The 16,215-nt window shown below is 39.2% G+C and overlaps 1 protein-coding gene across 4 annotated transcripts in view; it reads left to right on the plus strand.

The window, feature by feature from the left end:
* The first annotated feature begins 13,160 nt into the window (after window positions 1-13,160).
* The window catches only part of ICA1 (islet cell autoantigen 1), a 64,919-nt gene continuing 61,864 nt past the window's right edge, over window positions 13,161-16,215 (plus strand). For all 4 annotated transcript variants that reach the window (XM_066196812.1, XM_066196829.1, XM_066196805.1 and 1 more), the window contains exon 1: window positions 13,161-13,263. The gene's annotated coding sequence lies outside the window, so the exon portion shown is untranslated. The remainder of the gene's footprint in view (window positions 13,264-16,215) is intronic.

The following is a 16,215-nucleotide window of genomic DNA, read 5'->3' on the forward strand; positions in this document are numbered from 1 at the left end:
TAATAAATCATAGATACCATGGCAAATGTCAACTCACTGAAAACAACCTTACAATTCTGGTCACATAAGCAAGGCCACCCATCATATGGTTTATTGATATGTTAAATTTTTTTTACACTGTTAAATTAAACATTTCTTGAAATCAAACTTTTGTCCAAGTTTCCTTTTCAGTTCCTTTTGTGTACTGCAAGAATCTGGAATAGAATGTGTTTAATTTGTAAGGAAATAATTTCAAAATTTAATCCTAATGGGATTTCATGCAGGTAATTCCTATTTGTACATTAGAAAGCAATAAAGGAGTTAATTAATTGTCTTATTTTAACATCAATGCAGTTTCACCACATCTAAATTTCTGGACACTAGAAGTGAAAGATGCTGAATTCAATGACAATAAAACATTTGTGCATTTTTTATTATGTGGGTTATTACAAACATGTAACTTGATTTGGATTTGTACATGATATAAGATCAGAATTAAAGGAAGTTGAATCAAATCAAATAAGCAAATTTGGTAAAAAAATAGAGTATTTTTCTGTCATGTTGGCATTCATACTAATGAATTAGAGGACAAATGCGCAAATTCTAATTGCTCTTTGGGCATATATTCACCTGCAATCAGAAGACACTGAACACAAAGACAGCAGCATAGCTATGCTCAAGGGAATCAGAACAGTATCAAGATGCTGCCTCTGTCTTGTCTTCTTTTATCCGCTAGGAAGCAAGGCCATGCCTACAGCATGACAGCACGGTCAGACATCACCAAATATCTCTCAGCTTGGTGCATCATACAAACATTGCACAGAAGCACAGGCCAGCACCAAACTGGGCATTTCTAGTAAGCTCCACTCTGTTTGCTAGAAATATTCAAAGAAAATGGTTTTGCTGAGTTGATGCCATGGAGTATCAGCTCAACCACTACAAACTGACAATTACTGGCACTTCCTACTGTTTATCGAAAGCAAAATCAAAGTTCCCATCTCATACTTGTTGGTTCTTTTCAGCTGAAAATGTTCAACATAAGTGAACACAGAAGGTTTGGTGAAATTCAGACGCTTGCTGATAGGCCTCTTTAAGCAGCTCTTTACAGATTTCTGCTATTTCATTTCAGGCCAAAGACCTTTTAATAATCTGCTGCCATTTCCTATCTGTAATTATGAATGATATATCTCAACACAATCCTCTGTTCCAGATCTCCTATCACTCCTTTTTTTCCTTCTTAATTAGATTTTTTTGAGATTTAGTTTGCAGAAATATGTTAATATCTATGGACCATGTTTTTCAGCTTGTGTAAAGTTACATAGGTATAGGACTTTTTTAGTGGCTTAGCTGGAGAAAGCCTTAGATCTGTTCTATGAGCTGGTTACCTAACTGTTCTTTGTGCCTTTGAAAATATCCTGCGCAGCCCCATATTTACTTTTCTAATTATTTAAAACAGTTTGGAACAGAGCCAATAAGGTTCATTAAGAGGCACTCAACAAGGTTCTTCATGTAAATTTCTAACATCTTTATAAACACGTGGCCAGCAAGAAAAAGAGTGTTAAGAAACCAGGCTTCCTTTATATCAGTCACAATCTCCTCTGAATTAAAAAAATCCAACCAGAAGTGGAATGAGGATAATACATTTTATAACCTTAATGTGCATCTCTTCTCTCAAAAACCAGACAAATTGGCAGGTGGTGCGAGGATAGGACTAGGGGAAATCACCAAACATCAGGAGGCTGTTATACAAGTCACAGAAATAGCCCTCTCTGCATTGGGTGTGCACCTGCTCACACACAGCCTCTCAAGGAGTCTGCTGCAGAATTACAGGGGATTCAGAGAAGAATGGAAGCAAGAGAAGGGTGAAGGAGTTTTACAAAGGGAGACTTAAAATATTGATATTGATTTTCTTAGAAAAAAAATGAGACAAAGCAAAGGCCCTTCAATCCTACCTCTTAGTAATCCTTACCATGTCTATATACTAGTGATATCAGGGCTGTAATGGTCAGTATGAGTGACAAACAGGCAGAAGTAGGAAAAATTCACGGTTATGATCTTAAATTCAGGGATTAGGCTGAGATCTATTTGTGACCTGCAACTAGCTCCTGTACAGCTCTTTGCATTTCCCCTAGTGCTGGCTGCAGTTCCACACAGGACCGCACACAGCAGTGCAACTTCTTTGCTCTTTTAGCCAGTGGACACAGTCTATGAAAACATGAAAATGGGCACATTACCAAGGCTATAAACTGCAGTCATTAAAATCAGGAAATTGCAGTTGCAACACTACTCAACTAACTTTTTAACTTTCATTCCCGAAAAACAGAACTTAAAAATTATTCATAATGCATCCTGCTTCCCTGTTCAGTGCAGTCATTCCTTCCAGCTCTTCATCTCCAAAATGCCTTGGATAAAACCTGCAGGAACTAAAAATAACAGCATTAGCTCATCATCACACTCTGGTCAATGAGTTGAGTAATGCAGACCTTATGAAAATGTACATTTAGAGCCCTTTCAGATGAGCTGTATAACACAAGCCATTAAACACAACTCTATTGATCTAATGTCATTATTTTCAGCAGACTGGAGTTTAGAAATTATGAGCTGCACTAATGAATACCAACCCCAGGGGGAAAATGGCCCTAATTGATTAAATCTTAGTTGAAAACACCTAAAATGAGATGTTTGTCATTATAGAAAAAGGTTTACTACAAAGGAAGTCTATGTTCATGCCAAATACTCAAAGCTTAGATTTGTTCAAAAAGACAATATTCAGAAAATTGAAGAATTCTTTCACACTTTCTAGGGATAGGGCTAGAGAATGGTATCTGTCTGGAAAAGTATACAAGATAAGTTAAAAATGGTGATAACAGTAAGCTCATATTTCTATACTGAAATAGAAAAGTGCACTTTTATATGTTGCAATCAAATAAGCCATTTCTTTTTTTCAGAGAGGTGGAGAGAACTAGACATACAAAATTATTTCCTCACCACAAAGCAGTACTATTTCTTCTTGGCAATAACACCCTTCCTCAGACACAGAAGCTAATTTAAAAAAAAATTAAAATTCATGTTACATGGGTATACTGGTTGTACTGCCACCACAGAGTGCCTAATCTCGCCTCATCCATGCCAAATATCAGGACTTCTTTCAATCAATTCCTACTGAATTTGAGTATAAGCTTATAAAAGAAAGACCTACTCCTCTTATTGTGATTCTCCACAAAACAGTCACAGTTGCTCAATAGATTAAAGATCAGTGAATGTTTTCCAAGTATTTTGGTGTTTGATTATTCTAGCTTCATGGGGCAAATTCTGACTTCAGTTAGAAACATCCACCCGAAACAATGAAGTCCATTCACTTCACATTTGTAGCAATGTAGTGGAAGAATTTTGCATTGATGTGATGAAAGAGGGAGCAAGTAGCAGTGTTTACACACTAGTACAACTCTGAAATATATGTATTGTATGCTAAAGCTTGTTCTGTGCTTTTTCATTTTAGGATACATTATGTGGTGGGTGTTTTGCTTCATATCTTGAGTGCCAGACAGGGCACACTGTTGTTCAGAGATTTGAACCAAGTCACCGATTAATAGTTCTATTAAACAGGAATAATGTTCCAATACTTAAAGCACTTCATCATAATTAAGTCATGTTGCAGAAGAGATAATAGACCTTTCCTGTATAGTATCTGTCCTGAGGTAAGTCTAGGTATATACACATCTACTACTTAAGACATACATATTAAGTAGCACATCAACCTCTTTCTCCAGTTTTTCAAGAAACCCCTATGCAGCAGCTTTGCCCTCAAATGAACAGCTGTCTTCCCCAGTTTACTGGCAGCCATGAACCTGCTGAGAATGTTTCATCCCATCATCCAGGTTATTAATGAACATTAAACAAGTTAGTCCATGATCAACTGCAGAAGAGATACACCAGTGGCTATCTGAACTTCAAACCACTGGCTGTTGGAGCCCAGCAACTAAACCAGTTTTCCAGCCACCTTCTAATCCATCCATATCTAACTTGGTTTATAAGGATGCTATGGCAGCCTTTAACATAAGCCTATTAAAGTAAAAGCATACAACATCCCTTGTTCTATCTCAGTTACTAACAGGGACAGCTATTTAGTCACAGAGAACTATCAAATTGCTCAGGGATGACTTATCCCTGGCAAATCTCTCCTGGTTGTTCCTAATTACATTATTTGCCTTTAAGAGCATGAAAATGGCCTCCAGAAGGATTTGCTCCACAATCATCCTAGAGACTGAGGCCAGGCAGAGCAGGCTACACCTCCCTGGTCACCTTTAGGGATGGCCTTTCATAAACACAGGCATAATGTTTGCCTTTTCCCAGACATCAGAAATATCCCCTAGTCATCACAGCCTCTCCAGGACAAGAGATTGCACTCCCTCCATGACACCAGCCAGCATCTCAGTCTGTGCAACGAACTGGTGTATGTTCACCATGCCTAAATGGTCCTTAACCCAGCTCTTCTCTAGCATGGAGAGCACTTCCTTTAATGTGATTCTGCCACAAAGAACATGTACTTGGGAGGCCGCAAACCGATCTGGCCAACAACTACCAACAGACACTTATGATTTTACACATTCTTCTGTAGCTTAAAATAAGCTTTATAAAGGTAGATATAAGAACCAATAGGAAAAAAAATATTTTTAATTGCTTCTTTGTTTGTCTTTTTTCTAATTGGTCATGTTTTGTAGTGCGTGTTTGCTATGGCTGAATAGCTCAATGTCTTCAGCTTTACTCAAATCAAGTGTTTGTTACGCATTTTTACTGGTTCAAAAGAGACATGTAAATCTGGGAGATGATGCTACAGACATCATAAATGCATCTTGATTAGGTCAAATTTAGAATGTTACTGTTTGTTTTAGACTATTTATATTAAATTTATTTCAGTTTTAAGGAGCTCTGGGAAAAAATATAGCTCAAGAACAGAACTGAGCTCAATGGATTGAAATTCTAAAACCCCATAAACAGAAGGAGTACAAGAACTTGAACCGGCAGTCATTGAAGTCATAGAGACTTTATTGAACTCATAGTTTAAGGGACTCAAATGCCATTTTTTTCTTAGCCACAATGAACGCACTCAGTGAAATTTTGCACTGTTATTACTTGTTCATCCCTATAACACATATCATCAAAAATAAAAAGATAGCTAGCTAGCCAAAAAGTTTAAATTGCATTTTCAAAAAGGAAAGATAACATTGTGTGCCTCTATTAGAGCAGCTAGGTATGTAAAAGGTTTGCCTTTATACTAATGAACAAGTAACTTAAATTGTGTATTCTAATATGGAGAAGTAGCAAACACAATGCTTTTCACTGCACAGGTTCATTGCGAAGGGAAATACATATAGTTTTCTCCTCTTGACACTGCATAGGAACCACCTTTTATAAAGGAAGTTAAAATAATCTGGAGTAGACCAGCGGGAAGCAAGACTGTACTATACCAGAGGAGAGCGTCTCAAAGGCACAATGTCATCAAGCTGCACAGATTGCACACCATTCATGGAAAAAGGATGTGCTGAAAGGAACAGTCTAGCCCTGAATATTTTATTTTCCAGAATTCAGTCTAATGAATTCTTTGGCTGTAGAGGGAACAGATTAGAAGTAGAGCTGTGAGAAAACAGCATATTTTGCATTTCCAAATGCTAACACGGTGAAAACTACCAATAATATGTATTATAAGCCAAATTTTATCCTGGTGAGAATTGAAATGAATGAATTAGGATCCTCTCCAAAAAAGGATGTGATAATGAAAAAGCTGACAGATCTTTCACTAAAGCAGCACAGGACAGAAATCTACTGCGGTACAAATCATGAGCTGATCATGAGAAAACAGCAAATTTTAGCAGGGTTTATCTCTAAAACTCTTAAGATGATCCATGTTGTCAATAACTCAAAAAGACAAATTATCTACTGTGCTTTCACAAGAAACAAAATATAATTTCTCAAAAATTACAGAATATTTTAAGCATTCATACTAACAATATCTGTGGAGTTTGAAAGCCTTTTTCAAACCTTGGCCTAGAGAAAAGCTGAACCTCAAGATCTTCATCTTAGTGTATATTCCAAGTAAATGTTTATGTCTCTTCAGCAGGAATGAGATGAGCACGCCAACCTAGTGAGCAAACTGGTTTGATTTCCCACAACAGCTTTACCTTTGTTCAATGTTCTGTAGTTATCAGAACACTTCTTGTAGAACCAGAATGAAAACAATCTCATGGCAACATGCAGGAAGTATACACATATTTTCAGTTTTGTGGAATATACTTATATAGGATGGGAAAAAAAGAACAGCACAAACAGAAGACATTGAATCTCGGTGAGAATATAGCTTGTCTCCTGGGACAAATGATGTTCACAAAAGAGAAAAAGAAAAAACTCATTGCTGAATGAGAGATGTAGCAATATTTTGATGAATACTTTTTCTATTTAAAACAATACTTCCATATTTTTTTTCTCTGTACAGCTCAATAATTTAATTTAGGATGAGGTGAGGCATTTTTTTTAAAAGTATAGTATGAAAAGGGTTGAAAAATCAAATTTTCAGTAACAATTGATATTTTCCATCACTTAAAGAAGTGGACTTTAGAAAATTAAGTAGCTTGTTTTTCAATGGAAAGACGTACTGAAGTTGGACTAAGGTATATTTTCAGAATAGTAGCCTTCATGATTCCTGTTGGCACAACTGAAAAAAAACCCAAATTGGTTAAGGTATTTTTGTCAGAGAAGAGATCTCTGCATAATAGAAGATGAAACTCCACCAATGTTCTGTTTTTCAAGCAATACCACATTTTTTTTTCTATTAAACAGCAAAAATGACATAAAGCCCATGTGTCATAAGGAACTGAAAAGCATCTTCTATCTCAAAACAGTTATCTTGGGACAGCCAGTTCATACTGCCTTGAAGGGCAAAGAGATGATACAGCACTGGAGGACCTGATTCAAGTTATTGAAACCTCAGAGATTATTGAAATGATGCCAAATTTTCATGATGCCAAATTTTAGGTCCATCTTATCACTAAGAACTCTGGCATATGTTACAAAGGTTTATTGAAAACAATGGCTTCATTACAGTTTCTTTTCAAGCAAATGTCAAAAAAATTATAAACCCAAATATTATTAACATGTTTTGGGAAAAAAAAATCCAGTATTTTAAATTATCTGCAGACAGATTGTTCAGAATGTTCACTAGGAACTAGAGACACCAAGCCATAGTATTGCTTGCTAAGTATTAGAAGTAATCCCTTCAGAAAATTCAGTAAGTACAGGAGGGCTTGAAAGTTAAATCAAACTCTGTAGTTGCTTGCAATAGTTACTGTACTGTAAATTTATTTTCTGATGTAGTAGAATTCTTCTCACACATTTGAGAATTATCTACAGTATACAGGACAGCAGCCACCAGATTCTTTTTTAGTAAACTTACACTCCTAACACATGAAACATCTCCAGGAGAGCTCTAAAAATTAGGTGACTCATACTCTTAATGGGCCAGAATATTTTAATGACTGTTTCAAAATGTTTGTCTTTATATGGAACAACTGTCATGAATGCCTCAAAGAGAACATGGTAACATCTGGGAGCGTCAGCCTGTATTTACTATATTATTGTCTTCTAAAGAAACAAACTTATTAGGAAATGTATCCATATTGCCACTGTGAAAATCTGTTCAATGAAGAGCTATTTTATTGATACACCATCCATCAAAGAAGCTGTATTTATTAAACACCGTTTTTGTCAGTATCCTGCTCCTTTCTTATTCCCAAACCTGTGGAAAAAGCAAGCCCATCTTATGAATCTCTAGCCTTCGAAAACACTGGAAGATGGGATGGCTTAGGCAGTGGTAAATCAGCATAAGAACCCTTGGCCAGTTCTGTCATAGGTTTTTGCTGACAAATTATTTTATCTGTTTGTGTCTTAATTTCTCATTTACAAAAACATGATTCTTGCTGTCTCTCTCCCATTTTGCATTTTCTTTCAGACTGTAAGCCTCTTCGGGAAAGAAATTTGGGGATTATTCAATAATACTGGTGCAGACTATAATAAAATAAATTCATAGTTTACTGCAGGGATTGGATTGCTTATCCAAATCCACAGGAGATGAAGATAACCTCAGCTCAAGTAGATATGCATTTCAGAATACAACCAATGACTGCAGGTTCTGTGTGTTCAAATTAATATTTTCAAGTAAATACTTAAGAAGAAGATTTTTTTTCTTTTAATATTATTGTTCTCAGACAAAAATCAGTGCAAATTGCCACTGTACCCATTCTCCTCTCCCTACTGTCTACTTGCCTTTGTTAAGAATAAACTTGGTTCTTGAACGTCTTGCTAATTCTCTGGTGAATTCTGCAAATACCAGCTCCATCTAAACAACAGATTAACTAACACAGATCTTTTGATTCAAAATGTCAGGTATGAAAAATAGATAGTCACTCCACACGCTCCATCCCTGTCATTCAAATGAAAACTATTTGGCAGGAAAGAGTACCCTGTGGGCTGTTTGCAAGAGTATCCAGGGAGCTGGATAATGACAATAAAGGACACAAATAGGGGAGGATAGTGAAAGGATATACAACAACGTTCAGTGCAAACCAGACAAGAGGAAAGAAAAGTGTTGCACAGCTCACTGATCAGGAATTGCAAAAGAGTATATGAACCAGCACTTGGACAGCAATATTAAGTTTAGACTTCCAACAGTATCTAAAAGTGAACACAAACCTGCATGAAGAAAAACCCAGGTAAGCCCTTCTGCTCAAGACTGTTTTCATTTTAAGCCTTAAGAACCACGGGAAAGTAATGGTGACTGAACACCATGAAAGCCACGATTACAGGTTGAGTCCTTTTTGGCAGTTTCAGTCCTACTTTGACTGTCAGAGATGCTGGCACCACTTCAACCTGGAGTCCTCTAATTCTACACTTGCCTGTCATTTCAGGGGCTCTGCTGTCATAGAAGATATCACAAACTGAAACACAGGAAGTACCATGTGAATAGGAGGGAAAACTTCACTTTGAGGGTGACTGAGCATTGGAACAGGCTGCATGGAGAGGTTCTGGAGCCTCCTTCTCTGCAGATACTCAAAGTCCACCTGGACGCAATCCTGTGCAACACGCTCTAGGTGAGTCTGCCTTAGCAGGGAGGGCTGGACCAGATGATCTCAGAAATCTCTTCCAATCCCAACCCAAATCATGCCATAATTCTGTATTTTACAGTTTATGAAAGGAGAAATAAATTACTAATTAATTAAATCTCTGAAGCTCACAATAGGTTAAAAGTTTTCAGCAGATCACTAAGCTGGAATAGTCACACAAACAATACAAACTACATGCCTTATAGAGCTAAATTATAGAAACTATAAAAATAAATACAAAATAGAACACAAATACCTTTAAACTAGACAGATTTTTTTGCTAAGAAATTTTAAAACAAAGAGCAGTGTGGTAGGAAAACTAAAAGAACAGCAGTCAGATAAGAAAGGACAAAAAGACAGAAAATATTCATACCAGGGACTTGAGCAAGTTTAGGGAAAGCATCATTTACCTCACCTTGATTTCTAAATTTTGAGCAGAAACTCAAGCAGGCAGTGGCAGTGACTGTGTCCATAAAACAAAACATTAAATGTTTGTACTTCCTTATGTAGACAAGAAACAGAGGACAAGTGACATGAGAGGATTAAAAAACATCGTAATATGTGAAAGTTTAACTAAAAATAACAATTACAATGTTGCTGTCCAGGGAAGATGAGAAACCTTCAATGTTGTTTCTAGGATACCTAATGCTATATAAGTTTCTGAAGCTACTAATTCCCAGATACATATAAATGAGAGACAGAATAACAGCACATTAAGAAACCTTAAGAAAATAATATATACAAATGGGGAAAATGTAATTTCTTTGCTTCAACTGAAAAACAGGGCAGTACTACTGGGCTTCCAAAATCCTTGAATTTCTAGTTTACTGTCTCTTGCCCCTGATGGTTTCCATTTTCTTATTTGAAATTCAATTTTATTACTTTAGGAATATAATAAGCTAAAAACCATCACACACATTTTTTAGGATTATTTTATAAAGACAGCACAGAACACATAAGAATGTATCAATTCAAGTGACAAGGGTAGCATATCCCATAGTATGCCATAGTAGCCATGTGGTACAGTAAACACAACTGGATGGTGAGTCTCGCTGAGTCAACATGGGATTCCAACCTTTATTTGTCTTTTTAAAAATTAAATGCAGCTGGAGCAAAGTACAACACAAAGCTCAGATGCAGAAAAGAGCTTACAAGATGAGGGCTAAGACTAATTGCTGGCTCAGTTTTTGAAAAACTCTAGGCTTGTGTGATTGAGGGCTTGGAAAGGCATTTCTCTACCACAAAAAGTGATGTTTTCAACTGTGACATGATCAGTAGTTCCACCTCAGAGGGCTGTACTTTATCTTGACTTGCCTCTTATGGCAACTTTAATGATGTCACCTAAACAATCTCAGTCTGCTAGAGGATGGGGTGTTCTATGGAACAGCAGAAATGAACTTTTTTAAGGTCAGGGAACCAACTGCTTAGTTAATTTAAGTAACTTAGATTACTTTGATGTTCAAATGGGGAAAAACTGTTAGTAACAGAAAGAAGGACCATACTTCAAGGTGTTTCATGCATTCAGCCAGCTTTAGCAAGGAACTAAGCTTGTGAAAAGTAGAAAGTACACCTTATTTCAAATATCACTTAAAATAACTGCTTTAGTTACATTTCTGTATTTCTGCTGCCCTAAAAATATCTCCATGGGAGATAAGAGAGGTGCTAGAACAACCAGATGGCACTAGCTTATATTTATAACATTTACATCTGGTGATAAACTACATGAAACATGATGAAAGATTAAGATATGCCTGCAGTTCAGTGAGGAATAAAGCTTTAAAACTAATTTTTGAGGTTATATAGTAATCTCAGCTAATGGTTTGACACATTAAGATAGACAAGGCAAAAAGCTGTCTGTAATTTGCAGGATGTAGTCCTAAAGTACACGAGAAATGAGCTAGCCTAAGTCCTGATTTTTGGTATATTCACACGCATACATAAATATGGGCATAAAAACAGTTCCATGATTACAAAAGTACAGTTTTTTTGCAGAATCAAGGTTTATTTAGGACTATTTCCCCTCCTACCTTACCGTGGAGCAACTAAGAAAAATAATACTTGCACGTTAAAAAAAAAAAAAAAATCTTTTTGTCTTGGTTCTGCTCTTCTGCTCCCATAATGGTTAAATTCCTTACATCCTGTGTGACTTTCTTTTTTCACCTTCCTCTAGAAGATTTATATATAAATTTGATAAATGTATATATAAAGATAAATAAATATATATTTATATACAAATTTGATAATTTATATATAAAGATTGATATAAATACCATTAAAAGACACAATGGATTCTTCATATTCACTGAGAAACTAAAAGCTACCAAAACCCAATGCCAGATGTGGCTGAAGAGATCCCAGATCCTCATCCACTGCAGAGAAACCCTGTTGTCACTTATTAGCACCACTTCCCTTTGGCAAGGGAAAAACTCCATGAACATTTTTTCTCTCAAAACCAGTAATATCTGGAATTTATTTGACTAATGGGGCAATATGTCTAATGCAAGTATTTACACTTCAGCCTGTTACTCTTTCAGTCACAGGACCCCCTGTCCAGAGAATGATTAATCTCACTGGAAACTAAAATAAACCAGATAACCACACCCTAAAATGCATCTTTTTATATTTGCTCTAAAGAGAGCTGTAGAATACCAAGGCAGCTGGAGGGTGTTGACAGTATAACATCCAAAATAAATGAGGTATTTCACACCAGGTTTCCTGTATTCCAAGCTTTCAGCTGCTGTGTTATACCTTTTTCTGCAAGACTAAGGACTCCATTAAGAGATTTGTCTCCCATGAAAATATTTTCTTGCTTTTACTTTGCTTTAACACAAGAACTATCCTATTAGTTTCTGTATTTCTGGGAAACAATGCTGTATTTCTTGCCATAAAACCATTCTTGTTTGTAAATTCACCGTCTGTGCTACGTACACCATGCTCGGGGGTATGACCTGTTGTTAGTGGTCACACCAATGCCAAAGATTGTAAGCAAACTCTCAAATCACACCTGAAATTCCTCGCATTATACAGGGTTAAATTATCCCTGTCGATTTCTTCAGGGCTCAAGGAGTGCACGCCTAGCTCTCTACTCATTGGGATCCTAAGTCTTTTTCACCGTCACAGTCTCACAGCACAGCTCCCGTTGCTGTAAACATCTTGCATTTTTACTCTTAAGATCTGTGACTTCCAGTGAAGTAGCTCAGCTCTGCCTCACAGAAACATGGAGACGCTGACATGAGTGCTTGGGACCTCCGAAAGGCTCAGAAAATTGTGCCTCACTACCACTCTTCTCCTCTCTTCATTTTCGACATCTTCCTCCTTCCTTGTTCACTCTTATTCAAGCCTTTTCAAGCCCTATCCACCCAACCTCCTCCTCTCCATTCCTGCTCCCGTGCCCTGCGCTGTGCTAACACCTCTGCTCCCTTCACACCGGTAAGTTAACACCGCCCCATTTCACCGGGATCATTTTTCACCCTATCTTGTTGCTCTCCGTTTCTCCTTTTATTTCATTTTCAAATGCCACCTGTGAACTCTTCTCCTCATTTCAAGGTCTGAAATCAGCTTCAAATCCACCACCTTTACTAAAAAGCTCCCACACAACCCCAATGACCCAATTCCGACATGAGCTCAAAACCAACGCTCTCCTGACCCCCCGACACTGCCACCTGCCTGTTACGTTAAAGGGCCTTTTCCTCCAAGTTTCCATTACCTCAATGGCAACTATTTATGACAACCAAAACATTTTAGTATTTCCTTGCCGCTCCTCGCGGGACACCTGCGGTCCCCAGTTGTCTGGGGCTGAGGCACGGAGCTCAGAGGTGGTGATCAGAACCCCAGAAGGGCGCCAACCCGGGTGAGTCTCCGACCGCTTCCCTCTCAACGCTCCAGGGACAGCAAGAGCAAACCCTGCCCTGCCCAAGACCGGGCAGCGGCCGGCCCGAGCTGCGCGGACCTGGCGGTCGCGCCCTCCGGGCTCGGGGGCCGGGCCGGGCTGGGCCGGGCCGGGCGGCGGCTCCGCCCCGCTGCGGGGGCGTCCGCGCCGGCACAGGCGGCTCCGCTCGCCGCGGTGACGCCGGCGGCGCTGGAACACCTGGAGGGGCGGCGGCGCCTGCGGCTCGGCCCTTCCCTCCGCAAGGTGAGTGCAGGAAGGGGGGACTCGCTGGTCGCCGTGCTGGGGCCGGGCGGGGAGAGCTGGTGCCGCGGGTACCGGCCCCGGGTGGGCGCCGCCTCCCCCGCGGGCAGCTCGCTCGGGGCGACGGAGGCGGCGCGGCCGCCGGGCCTGCGGACCTGGTGCCCGTCAGCGCCGTATCCACGGCCGGACCTGTTCAGAGCAAAATTTCCGAGGCACAAGATGGCATCTGTCCCTCCTTTTGCCGTGTGTTCCCCCTCCCGCCGTGCGGTTGTCTCGCCATGATTATTGCATTTATCCGTTTGTGCCTCCCGTACATCCTCCCTGGCGCTCTGCCCGCTGGAAGCGGGGAGGGAAACGGCCGGTTCTCCTCGGCGGTTTCCGGCTTGGCTGCCGGGCTGAGGCGCAGGTTGCCCGGCTGCGCTCCGAACCCTCCTGGGGCCAGCCGGGTGGAGAGGGGTGGCAGGGCATCCTCTGGTCAGGTAATGTCAGATGTCGGACCGGCACCGAGGCAGTAACAGCTGGTGAAATGGCAATTCAGGAACCCCCCATTTGTGATTTAAAGCTTATGCTTTGTGAAAGGTTCATCTTGGTAATCAGACGTATTTTACATCCATCCACCTGACTCATGAAAGCTGTTCTAGTCCTTTGGAAGAAAAAAGGAAAATCGATATTATTTGAAACATCAGGTCAGTTTTTAGTAGCAGTAAGGGGTGAAGGGCTCTGTGCTCTTTTATTTGTCGATATCATTATGTTCATGTTCAGTACCGTACGTAAATAAGTCTGCTGTTCCCCATTGTTTTGGATAAAGCTGATAGCCTCAAGGATCTCTCTTAAAGCAGTAATTCAAGCTTGCCTTAGTCCAGAGGTGTCAATGTGAAACTGACTTTGGTAATCTCATGGTCATATCTTTTAAGCCCCTACTGCCAAGTCACGTTGTGATCGTATTTTGGAAGCTTGGCGTTGGAGTTGTTCTTCTCTTTGGTAGTGTATAATATTTTCTCTCTGCCTACAAGCCATGCTTTCAATCAAGATGACCTTTTATTTCCATGAGGCACCTGTTTGCTGACTTTTGTTCTCCCCATGTTTAATTGTGTTATCCTCTTTCCTTTGATTTCTGGATAGTTTTGGTTTTTTTTTTCATTTGGGTCTCAGAAAGCAGCTGTAACTCTTGTTTCAGAGTAGACTTCTTGGAAATAAACTGTTCTTGTGTTTTGTTCTAGCAAGACTCTTGTAAGGACAAAACTGTTGGATCACTTTTCCAAAGTGTTGGACAGAGAAAATGGTGGGCTGGATTTTGGTGTCTGCAGTGCAGGTGGCATTTAGTTATGGTCTTTTATCTGATTTTTCTGATAACCCACTCTTCCCACTTTGTCTATCCATTGTTCTCAGAGGGAGTGGAAGAACCCCTTGACAGTGCTGTCTGGCACAGATCTAGAAGTTGCAGTTCTTACTGGTACGTAGCATGATGACCAGCAGCACCTCAGCTAGACTTTAGCAATTTTTTTTAACTGCTCTTTGAGCGGCCTGTTGATTTAAACTTAGTAATGTAATGGTTTAAGATTAACGTTAATACTACTGAAGGACGAATTGAGTGTCAAGCCACAGAGATCTTTTGAGTAGTGAACTGCCATAACTGGTATAACCAGTCACGTTTTGCACATGACAAGCTCTACTGGAAGATAATGCAGCGGTTAAATAAAGCCTCAGTCTAAGTGAGTTTCTAAAGTTTCTTCACTGTCCGAACTTCATGCATGAAACACTGTTGTTTCCAGAAAGGTTCCAGCACTTTAGTCAAGAATCTAGATGCTGGTCAGTGGAATTTGCTTCCTTTTCAGTGAGAAAAAAAAACTAAATGCATTTTAGGTAATGGCACGTTCTTCTGTTGTGTTTGTTGGAGTTGAAATGCAAATATAAATGTTACTGCAGATTTGCAGATTCAAGATCAATTATGATTTTATGGAAGGGGGAGGTTTCATTAACATTTTTCTTTTGGAAGTTTATATTAGTGGTGGTGAAGGGGATCACTTAGTGCAAAGTAAAATTTCTGTTGAACCCTGCTACAGGGTTAGGGGTTTTTGTCCTGGCTAAGACTTTCAAACCCATCTTGCCAATTCTTCTCTTTTATCTGTGCTTTACATGATTGTTAAATTGCTCTGATGAATTTTCACGTAACCTTTTCTTGAAGAAATGAATAATAACAGCTCTTTTCAGTCTTCAGCTAGTGTTGAAAGCCGTTAGTACGAGTTGGCAGAAAAAAAAAAGTCCTAATATCTCATCTAAACAAGAAGACAAAAAATGCTCTCAAAGACTTTTAATACTTTGTCTTTCCAAAATCACCTCCAAGAGTAGTGCTCCAAGAGTAGTTTATTCTTCAAGATGTTTTGCTGCTTCTCAACCATAAAAACACTCTGGAGATGAAATTGTGCCACGTGATGCAGAAGCATTAAAAATACAAAAGCCCAGAGAGTGAAGTTTGTTAGAGAAAGAATCGAACAGTAGAAAACATTTGACCTTTTAAGTCTTGCTAGTAACCACAGTTTCACAGTACCTTTTCCTGTGGCTGTTGTTAGCCACGGCAAACTGAGGGGCATTTTGACCAGTTATGCAATTGCTTACGTCAACCTTGAGAACTGTCTGTACCAAGTCACTGAAACAGTACTTAGGTCCGTCTTGCAAGTAGCTTCACGGGGATCACCACTGCTCTAGGGACTGGTGTGCCAGGATATTCCTGAGAGCAGTAATATAAAAGTTGAGTGGACTGTGTGTCTGCTGAGAATATATAGCCTGTACTGATGATGTTTACTCAAAGGGCGGTGCGAGGAGATCACCCTGTATTGTTTTTGCTGTGCATGCTAAGGCTGTTCTGTTAATCAAATCTCTTATCCACAGATGTGAAATAATCTCCAAGGGAATCTGGAGAAAATTATTTTCTTGTGTTCCCTCCTCCAGCATTGT

Source organism: Chamaea fasciata, unplaced genomic scaffold (assembly GCF_029207755.1).
Source record: "Chamaea fasciata isolate MVZ Bird 193981 ecotype frontalis unplaced genomic scaffold, bChaFas1.0.hap1 SCAF_1, whole genome shotgun sequence".
Lineage (NCBI taxonomy): Eukaryota > Metazoa > Chordata > Aves > Passeriformes > Sylviidae > Chamaea > Chamaea fasciata.